Below are 14,428 nucleotides of genomic sequence, written 5' to 3'. Positions count from 1 at the left end.
GCATCACGCAGAGGAGCGGCAGGTTCGCTGAAAGCGGCCGTGGGCAGCGGGCAAGGAGCCCTTCCCTGGGACTGGGGCTCACACTGGTATAAAAGAGCAGAGGTGGTGTCCCGACGACACTGGCGCCCAGAGGCAGACACCCTGTGGGCAGGGCAGGGCGGGGGTTCTAAGGATTAGCAGTGGACCGTGACAGGAGTGAAGGTTTTGTGCGCAGGGGACTGGGAGGAAGAACCCAGCTGCGTCAGGAGGACAGGCATGTTGGGCACGTGTCGCGTTACAGGGCCAGCCAGCCTTGCAGACGGAAGTCACACGTGTCTGTCCCGAGGTCAGAGGTAGGAGCCCAGCTGCTCACACTGCTTTCCCGAGCCTTTCATTTCACAGCCGTCTCTTCCGTCTTTTCCTAATGCCAACTCTGTTTACCGGGGAGGTGTTTGGCTGCCTGGATCTGCCTGATCCCAGATCTCTGCCACGGTTTCTGTTCGCTGCTCAGCGAGAATCTGGGCGCACTGGATGCACGTGGGGCGGCCCAGCTGGGCATTGGTGTGAGGGGGTCTGCCTGGCCGCCGGAAATATGTCGCTCTGGCCAAAAAGATACGAGGCACTTGTGTCCAGGGACGAGTCAAGGTCTTTCCTCCTAATCAACAAAGCATTTTCCCAATGCGTACACACAAATACCCGGATGCAGAGGTCAGGATGTCATAGCACTTGACCTTTAAGATGGTCGCGTCACCTCACAGTCAAAGAAGTAGCTAAGTCTGCACGGTTCACTCAGCCCAGCAAGCATGCATCGCTTTCGTGCTCGCTTTCTCACATCCCAACTGGCTTCCCTGAACCAGTCCCCCATCTCGACTGATAATGACCTTCCCGGAACCAAAGCCGGACCTGCCCAACCCGAGAACATGGCAGGTAGTCACTTGAAGCCAGCTGCTGAATTGGCACTTTCACCGGAAGTCCTGATGCTGTGGACTTGGCACTGAGAACCATTTCAGGAACTGACAGCGATGAGACTGCGGGAAGGCTTTTCCAAGGAACTGCAGCACCGGCCCAGGGAGCTGGTAAGTTTATGGGATGGCAACTGAGTCCTTCTCTCCGCAGGGCTTTGGCCGCCAGTCCTCACTCCTGTTCAGGATTCCCCCCCAGTGCTCGGAACCATCAGACCGACTCGGATTGGGCTCAACCACTGTTCCGAGCAGATTACAGCAAACGCTGTACCCGGGCTGCTGGAAGTCCGGGCAGGTAGGAGCAACACTTGAGAAACTCAGTGGACTTACTGGGGGAAGAGGCTTTTCAGTGAGGTTTAGAATTAGCCATCTGTTCAAAATGACCTCATTTTATGAACACCATTCCGAGACAGAGGGGTGTATCGAAACATGCTCATTTTAGCGATTATTCTCCAGTAAAAAAATCATTGTCCCAGTAAAATAGTCTACAACCTGACGGTGAGAGGGGTTTTAGGTCCTTTCGTAGGTTATGCACTGCTGCGCTGGGCAGTGGCTGGCATGACCTCGCTGTGCAGCCAGAGGCTCTACGCTTCGCTGGCCCCCAGTTTCTGTTCCTTCTAACTCCGAGCCGGTTTTAATCCAATAGATTTCAACGGCAATTGGCTTCTCCGAGGTCTTTGGCATTCCCACGTAGAAAAGCACCGAACTGCCCCTCCTTTCTCTAAGATGTCCTCAAACAGATTTTTTTCCAAGTGATTTTAGGAAGAGTAAAAGAAACTTTCTGAGTATGAAGATTGCATTATCCAGATCACAGGGTGCCTTACTTCATGTTTCTTTGAAGACAATCCTGGGAAAGCGTGGTATTCAAGGAGGCTCCTTTTTTCTTCTGTAGTTTCGGGATGTGAAAATTTCATAAACTGGAATACGTCAATCCCACCCCGTTCCCAAGTCTGTAACAGAAGATTCAAAAGACACATCCCACTCTCGAGTCACTCACCAAATGTCTGCAGCCTGGTCAGGGGGTCCGACCTGTTCTCCTAGAAGCAACCCAGAGGTGTAAACCTTTCTCATCATTCCCCTGAGGAAGGTCGCTGCCCACCTTAGGGGGAGTCTTCATTTGTTCACCCAGAGAATCCGCAGGGTCAACTGTTCCTTTGCTGACCATGCAAAGGGCTCTGAGCCTTTACACTGCGAATGTCTGCTGCTTATGTTCATTTATTCAACTGATTTATTGAGCCCTTACTGTGCACCTAGGTTCTGCTCAAGGTGTGGGAGACACGGCAGTAAATGGAGATCAAAAAGTTCACTGGCTTTTGGTTCAGTTCACATGTAAAAAAAGAATTACGTTTGCAAATAAGTCAGCTGCTAGATTTTACCACCAAGTAAGAAAGACACAGGTGAGATAGGCCAGAATCTTTCCTATTCCTGAACCAAGCAATTTTGACCTATGCAGATTTTCTTTCCTCCTTCAGAAAGTTATGACTGAGAGCCTCCGACCCTTAAGGATCTTCAAAATTGAGAATCTGAAGAATTTTGCCAGTAAGTTCCAATTCTTTCCGACTGGTAAAAGGACAATTCTAGCCAACGACAACACAAAGTATTTTCCCCGAAGAGGTGTTTAATATTGAAAATTATCGTCCCAATTATCCCAGCTTAAATCATAGGAACTGAGATTCTCCTCATACGGTCTCACCATCGCTGACAATCATCAATGTTCACGTCAATGTGAACAAAATACTCATTGACGTCTTTCCTCCACACTGGAAAAGCATACGGTCTTCTGGCCATAGACTGTGGTCACGGAATCGGACCCATCTCCACATTGCCGACCACACGCTGTGACACCCTTAGTCCCTCCGACTGTCAGCTAAAGATGACCCTTTGCCGCCTCTAGAGCAGGGGTTGGGAAATTGTAGCCTGGCTGCATGATTTTGCAAATACAGACTTATTGAAAGGCAGCCACAATCACTCATTGCCTGTTTGCCCATGGTTGCTTTTAGCCACAAAGCCTGAAATATTCAGTGTTTGGCTCTTTATCGGGAGTCAGTGGATGTTCATTAACAGGGACGATGTCGGGAGGAAGGAACAGCTTCCAGCAATCGTGACAGCCATACAATAATAATAATATTGGACTTCTGACTTGGACCATCAGCATCATCTTACAGCAAGGAAGCCTATCAAGCTATGCTCACCGTCTGTTCGTAGCAACTGGCTCCCTTTCAGCTCCGAAAGTGGGGGAGGACCCACGGGTCAACTGTTAGTAACTTCGGCTCTAAAGGCCCTCCCCACTGCTTTTATTAATTATTATTATTACTTAATGGTCCGAAAATCTTAGCGCTGTTCCTGACTTTTTGGCAGTATATCACTTTAGACAGCCTGAGCTAGACTTCTGACAATGATGCCACTGATAAAGGTCACTCCTAAATTTTCATTTTTTGTTGGCTGACTCCTAAAATGAACAAGCTGGTTCCGGCCTCAGAGATGGTTTCATGTTTGTTACTTGTTTTGAGATTAAGCTCAAAGAAATGGATGAAGACATCCCAGTTAGTACAACCGAAGAGATTCACTGTTTATTTTATCATAAAGGTCCAGCAAATGAAACTATGGACGAGATCCATGCATCACACACGAGACACATTTAAAACCTGGTGAAAACACAGTCTCGCAGTAGCAGGGAACAAAACCAGCATGATCAAGTGCCTTTAGTGAGAAACATAATCGAGTTTATGTTTTGGATGCTGCTTGGATCCCATTCGCTCGCCAACATTGAGGCACTGGATCGCCCGCTCTTGTGGCACGACGGGCGACAGGCGGCTGCGATGCTTCGGCACCGAGGCTGGGCAGGAGGGGTCCGTCACCACCACATCAAATACCCCGGAAGCAATGTGTGCAGGGAGTAGGGGAAAGTGAACGAGGAAAGGACACTGAGTTTCGCCCTCCACTGAAAAGACACATGTGCCTTCTAACCAGGCCCCTGTGCCCAAACCGGCCTGTGACGAAAAGCACAGCGCCACTAATCCCAACCAGAGGGGGTTAAACTCGCCATGTGCTCAGCTACAGAAATGCGGCCCGGTGATCCCCGAGGCCCACCGTAGTCCTGTTTAGAGTAGGAATCTCTGGACCGTCGGGCCTCACAGCCGTGGGTCTCGGGACATCCCCGGAAGGGAAACGGAAGAAAATCCACTCGCCGGTGCCCTTGTTGTGGGCACTTGGGTGGTGCTGCCTCGCAGAGGCTGCGCCCCAGTCACGAGGATCCCAGAGCAGAGCTCCAGGAAGGTGTGGCGTTGATCTGACACCAGCAGTGCCTTCAGCCTCTGGAAGGGGCTTTCACGGGGTTGCCTATGACGACGTCAGACACAGCCTTTTAGAACTGGCAAGGACCCGAGCATGAAGGGTCCAACAGCCCTTCTTACTCCTGAGTGCCCTGTTAGGAGCCCCTCGCCCTCCTGTGAGTGATGCACATTCTCTGAGGTCCCGCGCTCTGGATCCCGCATCTGTGCGGGGGCTACAAATAAGCCAAATTAGGACCGTGAGTTTTGGGTTTCTTGGCAGTACTGTGGTTTGAGCTCAGGGCAGGGCATCACACTTGCTAGGAAGGTGAGGGCTCTACCAGCTCTTGAGCCATTCTGCCAACCCTGCTTTGGGTATTTTTGAGTGGGGTCTCGCAAACTGTTGGCCCTGGCTGGCTTCAAACTGTGATCCTCCTGATCTCTGCTTCCTGAGTGGCTAGGATTACAGGCGTGAGCCACCGGTGACCAACTTTTTAAGAAAAAAAAAAACCAAACAAAAAACTGTGTTTCCTGACTTTACAGGCGGGGAACCTACAGAAAAATCCTCCCGCTTTCAAAGGGCTCCCAGCCAATTGAACTGCTGAAATCATTTTTGACCACTCAAATCCTATGATTTATGCTGCAACAGTCTGATTTCTAGAAACATTTATTCTATCAGCTGGATTCTCCTTCTAAAATCTTGCTGACTTCTATCTATGCAGCTCTACATGGGCTCCCAAATACGCACCCATCCAGAATCCTTTGCTCCTCAAGGCTGCATCCAGCGGGCAACAGACAATTACGGGAGTTCTGGAGCTGGCTGGCATGGCACCTGTCACGGACCCAGCCCTGAGACACACGGGGAATCCCACTGGCAAGGCACAAGAAGTACCTCCGGGTTCGACAATGCTGATCCGCAATTAGACGACACTGGTAGGCAGTGTTACACCGGAAGAAAAGTGACAGCCAACAGGCCTGGTGACACCTAGGGAAAGCTCCTGAACAGCAGCCCCAGTGAGCACTGGACAGCAGACCTGATGCTTCCAAATACTCTCCAAAATAGGATTTTGTCTTTGCACCTACAAGCTGCTTTTCTCACTGAAAGTCCAAACTGCTTCCCAAGATGTTCTCCGGGCCTAACCTGCAACTTTTTGAGGGTCCAAATGCTCAAGGGACATCCAGACCCATGCACTTCAGCCTTTTAGGTCAAGAATCAGCAACACTAATGGATTTCAACTGAATGTAAATTTCAAGCAACCACAGCCTACAGTCTAACTTTTCTTTCTTGCGTATAATTTTCTGGGGGGTGGACTGGGGTTTGAATTCAGGGGTTCACACAGATGCTCAACCTCTTACTTATGCCGCGCCTCCAGTCCATTTTGCGCTGATTATTTTGGAGATGGGATACCACAAGCTGTTTCCTGAGCTGGCCTTGAACTACTGTCCTCCATTGCTAGGAATATAGGTGTGAGCCACTGGCACCCAGCAGGTAACTCTGTTTTACACAGCATTTTGACAGTGTCCCAGTTTCTGAAGCCTCCGGCTACTCTGTCTGACCTCCCAGAACCCTCTCAGGCCTCGTCTCAGTACAGAAAAGGGGCTGTTAGCTCTCTATGTGGCTACACAAAGAAAATCCTCACCGGGGCTTCATGGAAGGCTTCAAGGATATACCCAGCTCCTGCTCGAAGCTGGGATTCTGTGTACTGCTTGTTGAAAGGAGGAATTTCTAAAAATTCTCTATAAAAAACAAGATAGCCAAGATAATTACTGAGCTGGTTGAGTTCCTATTTGCTACCTTACGCCTCCTTACTGCCACCTTTTCCCCAGCTTTCTCCATGGCATTGAGCTCCCAAAGACACAGGGGCTTCCCCGTGGGCCTCAAAGATCTGACTTTCGGCCTAGAAAATAATGCCAAAAGAAGGGGGACAAGAGCCAGGTGTGGTAGTTCACACTTGTAGTCCCAGCCACTCTGGATGCTGAGGCAGGAGGACCACTTGAACTCATAAGTTTGAGACGAGCCTGGGCAACACAGCAAGACCCAAGTTTAAAGAAAAAAAAAAAAAAAAAAAAAGGGCATGAAGAACGGGGAAGATGAGGAATGGAGGTCCTAGACCAAGTTTTCTGCACTAAGACTGACGTAAGGGACTCCTCACAGGAATAGACAACCTTTTCCCAGTAACGCATTCCAATCTGAATAACCCTTATCGGGAAATTATCCTTATTTCTACCCTACGTATTTCCTGCTGCAAACCAAACCCACTTCCTCTAGGTCTGGCTTCTGTGGAGAGGAATAGCTGGTGATCACTTTTTTATCATAAAGCCTTCAAATTCCCCTTGACCGGCATTTTTTTTTACCCCTTATAATTAAAACTTTGATAAATCAGAATGTGCGAAATATGGTTTTAAATTTGTAACTGGCAAGTGGAGATTAATCAGAAAATCCTGTTTCGACCTTTTCCTGGAAAACTATCTACCTTTGATGATCTTGAAGAACCTCAGGACACTGAACGTCAGTGACTGCTCTACAGTCTTGAGGGTGAAGCAGAAGATGATATGAGAGATGAGGCTGAAGCTGTAATGACCCTAGGCAATTAGAAATTGCTTCTTTTGACCAAATAGCTAATTTGAGCTTGTTTTCTTGTCATCTGCTTCTCTCATAGATAAATGACACATTTAAAAAAAAAAAAGAAAGAAAGAAAAGCAAGACATTAGAGATTAATTACCAGTTCTGAGAAATTAAATTCTAATTGAAATTTTATCACAAATTAAAAACCCCAACCCAGTGCATAAAGTTCAGTGTCATGACCACTGCCCCGTCCCCTTACCCCTGGTGGTAAAACCCGAAAGAACCAACCCCTTGCAGAGCTGCCCCCCGGTGGCCACTCTGCTGGCTACAACTGTTCAGCTGGTGCTCCTACCTGGGTCTCTGAATCTCTGCTTAGGCGTGACTGGACACGCGGGTCACTTTATTATTTTCTTGACTCAACATTCTCTACATTCTTCCCCAAAAGAAAACCCAATCTAAAAACTAAACGGTTAAGAAATCTGAAATACAGCTTTGTCACAGCATTCAATGTATCATGGAACAATCTTCAGCACCAAAGGCTCTGCAGTCAGTGCTGACCCCTGACGGTCCTTTACTCTTCAAGACTTGTAGTCTATTGCGTAATCCGGGACCATATCCAGTTCTGACCTACTTAACAATCCCTTACATTGGCTTCATCAAACATTACCCTGTGTGCTAGGCAGGCGATTTCTCTAATCATTCTCCATTTAGTTTGGATTCAGTTTCGCTTGTATTTGAGGTCTGAGTGCCCTACCTAACGAGTAGGCAAGGTGAACATCAAGTACCATGAAGGTTCTCTAAGTACCTCTCTGGGTTCTGTGCTCTACTATCTCCTCTTCCTCTACTTCTGCCCTTCCCACCAATGAGTAACACTGCTGGATGCTGTAGAATGAATTTCTTGACCAGGTGCAAACCAAGTTTGAGGTCGGTAGTGATCAATGCCAGCTAGTAGTAATTGCACGTCACCAACAGACTTGCCTTGACCAAATGTTGGTCAGGCTCCTCTGGACTCTCTTGTCAAGTAGACCTCAAATTTGGATGTCACCTTTGCACTGACGAGCTTAGCAGCAACATCACCATATCATCTTAGTAACAGTCCCTCCCACTGGTATGTGATCTTCCTCAACATCTAATCAAGTTCCTCTTCCTCCACTCTTGGAGGCTGATCATCCCAGCCGCCGTCAGTAAGAGTCCAGCCAAATGGGTTTAGCCAGAATTCCCCCTGCTCTTGATGCTTCCTCTTGCTAACTTTTCATCCCCTGACCCCTATCCTGTTTCTGGGTTAGGATTCCTACTTATCTAGGCTGTATTGGGAACTGGGCCAAGCTCTAGAACAAGGTCTCTTCCCCCTGTTCCAATGATGTCTGAATCAAATCTGTTTTCCCACTTTACCCACTGTCCAGCTCTGGTTTTCTCTGACTTCCATTCCTACTCCAATATCAAATGAGATCACTGTATTTGTGAAACAGCATTGTTCCCAAACCTAAATAGAGGGAAGTGAATTAATGCATTTTAATAACCAAAAGTGTTTAATATTTACCTCATGCTATGTGCTGAACAGTCCACTAAAACACAGACCACATTCCCTCCCCTCAACAGATTTTTGAATTGGTCCATTAAGCAAGAAAATCATTGACTAATATTTATTACAAATTCCTTTGCATAGCAAACGAGAATACTGTCATAAGGCACTTCTATTTTTAGTTTTTAAATTAATAGCCTGCTTTACCTTGATGTACTGCAGCGATGGAATGAGGGAGCTAGAGGTAGTGAGTAGCACTGGCTCCATCACTCAGCTACCTCATGGCTCCAAGCTGGTAAACATCACAGTGGCACGGAGAGGACAAGAACCATGAAGGAATCATCGCAGAAGAAAAAACAACGAAGCCACAGTGAAATGAAAGTGCAGCTATGATACTCAGCTCTACCTAAGGGCGGCAGAGGCTGATGGCTGTGAGCAGCCAGGGCTACAGACACACGCTTTAGTTTCTTCCCAGTTGGATAATTATTGTGGTGTCCTGCATTGAACATTTTCAGCTACAAACATAGCATAGTTCTTCCTTCTCCTTAGAACAAAGTCCTGGAACGTGGTGCTGACCTGGCTGCTTCTTTTTTATTTACGCTCCCTGCTGTTCCTTCCAGGGATGAGCCAGGGCCAAGGACCAGGTACTGTTGTTGGACTGTGGAGCTGAGAACTGGGCTGTTGGTGTGACTAGGAACAGTGTTAGATGCTAGCGTGCTTCACAGTGAGGCTTAGGGTTTCCTCTCTCCTCTCCCATTCGCTACAGCAGGTCGGGCCTGAGTGGTACACAGGTTAGCGCAGGGATTCGAAAGAATAAAGAGAAACAACCCTCATTCCACTTTGTTTATTATTTGCTTCCCCAATTGGGGCCAGGATAAGGCTTAGAAATTGGGTATGAGATTTCCCAAAAGGAAAGGAGCCTTCTTAAAAAGGAAGCTTTTTAAGATGGTTTTGGCGGTTGTAGAAACCTTAAGGCTTCCTCCAATCTGGGTGTGAGCTCCACGCTCAGTGACAAACACAGGACATTTGAGATTGGCCTTGGCGAGAGCATTCACACTGTGAGACTGGAAAACACCACGAATCACGTTGATTGCTTTCCCCAGAGAGCTGGGGTTGAGCGAGTGTCACTACTGGTTGATCTCAACACGGTCCTCTGCACCAAAACAGAGGAAGCCCGGTCTTGAGCGTAGGGTATCATTTGTTCAGTGATTAAATCTGGAAGAGATGTTGTTACCCGAGTCAATGATTAAATCTGGAAAAGACATGTGAATGCCACAACCAACCCTTTGGTCAGAACTCATGCGCCGTCTCTGTCTAACGGCAGGGAAGCTGGGAAATGCAGGTCAGCATGTGGATACTTTGTGAGAAATAAAAGATTCTGTCCCACCACGAAAAAGAGACGTCAGCTAATGGCATAAAATCCCTTTGTGCCATACACAGGGGAAACATCTGCATAGAGTTCTACGGAAGCACAGATGAAGAGGTACGAAAGGAACATCAACTACTTAAAATAGGTAAAGGTTGCTTGTGACAATTGCATTCAGGATTTTAAAGAAATTTCACCTGTATGTATGAAGTGGTAATGGTTTCGATATGTAAGTATTTCTCAAATTCTTCTGTTACGAGCTAATCACCAAGGTGATGGTATCAGAAGTGGGACCTATGGAAAAAGACAAGGTCATGGGGATGGGGACTCTTCCCTCATAAATGAGATTTGTGCCACTATAAAAAAAAAAAAGCTTCAGAGGGCTGCCTTGTCCTTCTGACCATTCTACCCTTTGAGGACTCAGCATTGGTTCCTCCACAGGTTGTAACAGCATGGCACCATCTAAAAAGAAGAGAGACTGGGTCCTCAGCAGATGTCAGATATGCTTATGTCTTGTGCTTAAACTTCCTAGTCTACAGAAACTTGAGAAAGAACCCTTACTGTTGATAAATTACCCAGTACTATTTTGTCCCAAAATCAAGAACAAACTAGTACAGGAAGATTTCAACTTACAAGGATATTGGGTTAAAGAAGGAATGAAAGAGGTCTTTAAAGCCAAATTAACTATTTGAACATGGCTAAGTACTAAAAAGAATAGAATAGAAAGGACTGTAAAAATAGATACAGTGGGGGTACTTGTGCGAGGGGGAAGGGTGAATGGAGGAGACGAAGAGGAGGAATATGGTGGATGGGCTTCATACACATATGGGAAAAAGAATAATAAAACCTCTTGCAGTTGCTTTAAGCGGGGTGCGGAGAGGATTGGAGGGGCGAGACGGTGGGGCAATCTAGTCAATGTACAATGTAAGCATATTCAGGGTTATCACAATGAATCCCTCCTGTACAACAAATATTTTCTAATAAAACTGAAAGAAAGGAAATAGAATAGAAACAGGTAATAGTCGGGGGAGTGACTATAGGAATTCTCTTCGTGTTGATTAACAATCAAAGAAGGCTTCACCATGTTAATATTGAACGGTTACCACTAATCAAGAGAAGTGCCAGGTGCATGAGGTATCCAGTGAGTGGATATTAAGACAAATTGAGTCTCTATAAGATAATATTACAGCTAAAACCACCTATCCAGTAAGGGGGTCCCCTTGTGCTAAAGTCCCAGAGGTGACTCATTATGGTGTTAATAATCGAGTCCTAGATGTCCTTGCAGCTCCCAGATTCATTGAGTGTGTGCCCTAGGGAAGAGTGGATAGTTGTTCGGCAATTCAAAAATAAGAAGTTAAGAAAAGAAAGTTTAAAAGGAAGAACAGAGACTGACTGTATTAGGAGCAAAAAGAGGGTGAAGTCCTTGAGCCACGGCCCTGCCCCGCAGGAGGCTGAGGAACGCTAAATAAGGCTGAGCGGGGCGCTCATGGCCACGCCTAGGTGAGGCCCACTGTGTGATGCTGGAGTAGAGAGGGGGGAGAAGTAAACTTGGCTGCACAAACATTATTCCAGCATCCTTTTGATCAAACAATCTTGGGATACTGGTGTTTGCAAAGCCATGAGAGGACTGGGAAATGAAAAAGAAATAGTCAAATCATTAGATGGACTCAGCTGTATCATTTATACTTCACATACTGTCTAATCCAAAATAGGTAACCACTGCTCAGTCTATTTACCTGTTCACTTGTGTGTATATTCACCTAGCTATAATTCATGAGCCTTGGGAAACACTACACTAAACGTTTCACTTCTCCTTAGGTCCAGGAATTGCACACTTTGTTTCCATCCAGCAAGAAACAAATATGTGTGGAGCCCAGTTTTTCACGCTAAAGGTGGTGCTGTGGGCCTGGAAGAATGGGCACTTGTCATCCTAAGGCTTCCTGGAGGTATCTGCTGGACACATATGAGTGGTTGTTGCCACTGGAGGCCTGTATTTTATGTCAGTGGCCACTAGATGGCAGCAGTTTCCACAGGTTTACTTCCCCTTGGACACCCTTGTTCGGAAGCAGCTTTTCTTGCTCAAGTGCTGGGGACTGCCTTGTAGGGAGCTGCTGCAGTGGACTTCTGCATATTCCTGCAAAGCAGCTGCTTTGCTGCCCCCTCCACCCCACCCTCACCTTGAGTTCGATACGCTAGCAACCAGACAAAGTGTCGGGTCCGAACAGGACAGTCATCACCATCACCAGGGCCTGGCTTTGCGCAGGTGCCACGCAATCATGATGGCATCCAGCCCTCACTGCAGCCCTCTGATGTGGGCGCAGGTCCTGTGGGGCTCAGAGCTTGGGCATGGCTATAGTGCAGGACTCAGAGGTACAAGGGCTGTCTGAGCCAATGCAGGTGAGATTTATCCATAGCCCACTGAGTCTTGCAGGACCTCTGGTGCCGAGTGGCCCCTGAGCTCTGCCCCAGCCTTGGGGGTCTGTAACCTTTAGAGCCTTGTTTGACTTGTCCTGCCAGTCACCAACTCCCAGAGCCCCTCCTGGCTGCTAAGTTGCCTTCCCAGCTTGCTCATTGTCTCTCAGACTATCCATCACTTCCATATCTCTGGTCCATCAAAGTTGTACCCACAGGAGAGCGAGAAATCACTCCCAATGATTGCCCTTCACTTGGCCTGGAGGAGACCCCACCAAGCCCAAGTGGTCACACTGATGGTTAGACAGGACAGGACACCACACTGACCAACCATCCCCAACCAAAGGACACTTCTCAACTACAGAAGAATACTTCTATTTCTGTGTTCTCAACTGAGCTTCAATACCTCTTAGATGATGCTACTTTTATAAAATGGGTTCCTGATGATTTCTTTATCATAAAACACAAGCAAAACATTTCTCTGCTGGGAAAGTTTAGTAGCTTTCAGTGCATCCAGTAGGACTTACCAAATTGGCTAATTTGGTAAGTCACACCCTACATTAGAGCAATGGGAAGCAAGTTGCAGAAATAGGGTGTGAGATTCTGGAATGGACAACTGCCAGGGCAGGAAGTTCAAAGCCAGGTAATGGGGCATCTGCCAGAAGGGAGGGTAGGAGACTCTCAGGGAGTCCTTTAGAGGAACAGAGAGAGGCACAGGCTCTCTGAGCTGAGCTACCATCAATTCTTCTCTTGCTTCCAAATTTATATTACTATAAATCCTACTGTTTGTAAGTGCAGAAGTTGTACAGAGAGACCCACTTTGCACACACATCAGTGTCTCTTAAGTCATGATTGTGATTAACCTAAACATTTCCCTTATTTTAGTTTGATTTACTATTTAGTTTAGTTTACTCTAGTCCCTGAGCTACAGTACCTATCCCAATCACACTGAGGCTGTTATCTGCATTTAACCTTTCTTTCTGTTTTGCTTGCTTATTTTACTCTTCCTATGAACATATTAAACAGAAAAGCTGAGAAAATGGTAAAATAAACTACCATGTGTCAATCAGCTAACTTCCATATCTTACAGTAACATGAATCTTCTCCACCCTACCTACCCTTGCTCTGGATTATGTTAAAGCAATTCCTCAACATTAGGTCATTCCTCTGAAAAAAATCTTACTTTGCATTCCTAAAAGATAATTACTCTTTCAAACACACACAACACATCCATACACTCTTTCCAGAAGAAAATTAACAGCTATTCCTTAATACCATCCTATGGCCAGGGAATGTTGAGATGTCTCTTTACCTCTTAGTTTCTTCCTCAAATTACCTACAAAGAATGTCTACACATGACAGCTTGCTGATTATGGCTCTAAAGGTTATAGCCCTTCTTCCTCCGCTCCCCTTTCCTAGAAATAGATTCATTGGAGGAACAGGAACTTCCCCCTGTACCTTCTGAGGCACTGCTGAGACTATACATCTGCCATGGCCATGAACAGTGCCCTCTGAGCTTGTGTTTACTACAACTCAATCACTGGATCTGGGCTTAATCTGATTCAGAGTGTTTGTGCTTAGCATGCACGAGGCCCCAGCTTCAATCTCCAGCACCAAATGCACACTGACAAACAGAGACAGATTTGTGAACTTCTGTCCCATCATGGCTGATTCTTTCTTTCTGACATTCATAGCCATTAAAGATTACGATCAGATGCAGCACATTGTTCATCAATTCCTAAATACTTAAACTAAGAAGATGTCTTGGTGAATTTGCATAGACACTCCAAGCTCAAAAGGATTGAAGACAAATAAAACACTAAAGGTGTGGATTTCTGACTGTGGACGGTGTGGATTCTTTAAACTTCAATGGAGGTTTTCACTTCAACTATTCCCAATCCTCTTTTCTTAGAAGAAATGATTCATTTGGTCAAATGAGAGGATGCAACTTGAAAAGGATGTTGAAAGTGTGTGTGTGTTTAGGCAGGTCTTCTCTTCATCTGGGAACTTGGCTGACAGGGTGAACACAGCATTTGTGCAGACGCTTGCATTAGTGCACACTTATGAGAAAATCACAGAGACTGTTTCCTGATCCAGTTTCCAGCTCAACAAACGTTCCTTAGTCTATATATGTGGTCCTCAGTCAAGCCCTTGGTCTGGCCGGTTGGTGACGGAGGCTTTCTGAATTCCCATTTGCTTGTCCACTAGACACCAGGGGATTGACACTGACCCTGAGTCCCACTACATCCAAGGGGACTGATACTGACCCTGAGTCCCACTACATCCAAGGGCATTGATACTTACCCTGAGTCCCACTACATACAAGGGGATTGACACTGACCCTGAGTCCCA

General features: G+C 46.6%; 1 long non-coding RNA gene across 1 annotated transcript in view; it reads left to right on the top strand.

The window, feature by feature from the left end:
• The window catches only part of LOC141419612 (uncharacterized), a 62,896-nt gene that overhangs the window by 35,600 nt on the left and 12,868 nt on the right, over positions 1–14,428 (top strand). The window lies entirely within an intron of this gene.

The sequence above is a fragment of the Castor canadensis genome, chromosome X (assembly GCF_047511655.1).
Source record: "Castor canadensis chromosome X, mCasCan1.hap1v2, whole genome shotgun sequence".
Lineage (NCBI taxonomy): Eukaryota > Metazoa > Chordata > Mammalia > Rodentia > Castoridae > Castor > Castor canadensis.
Note: the sequence above shows the minus strand (reverse complement) of the source record. Positions and strands in the feature narration are given on the sequence as shown.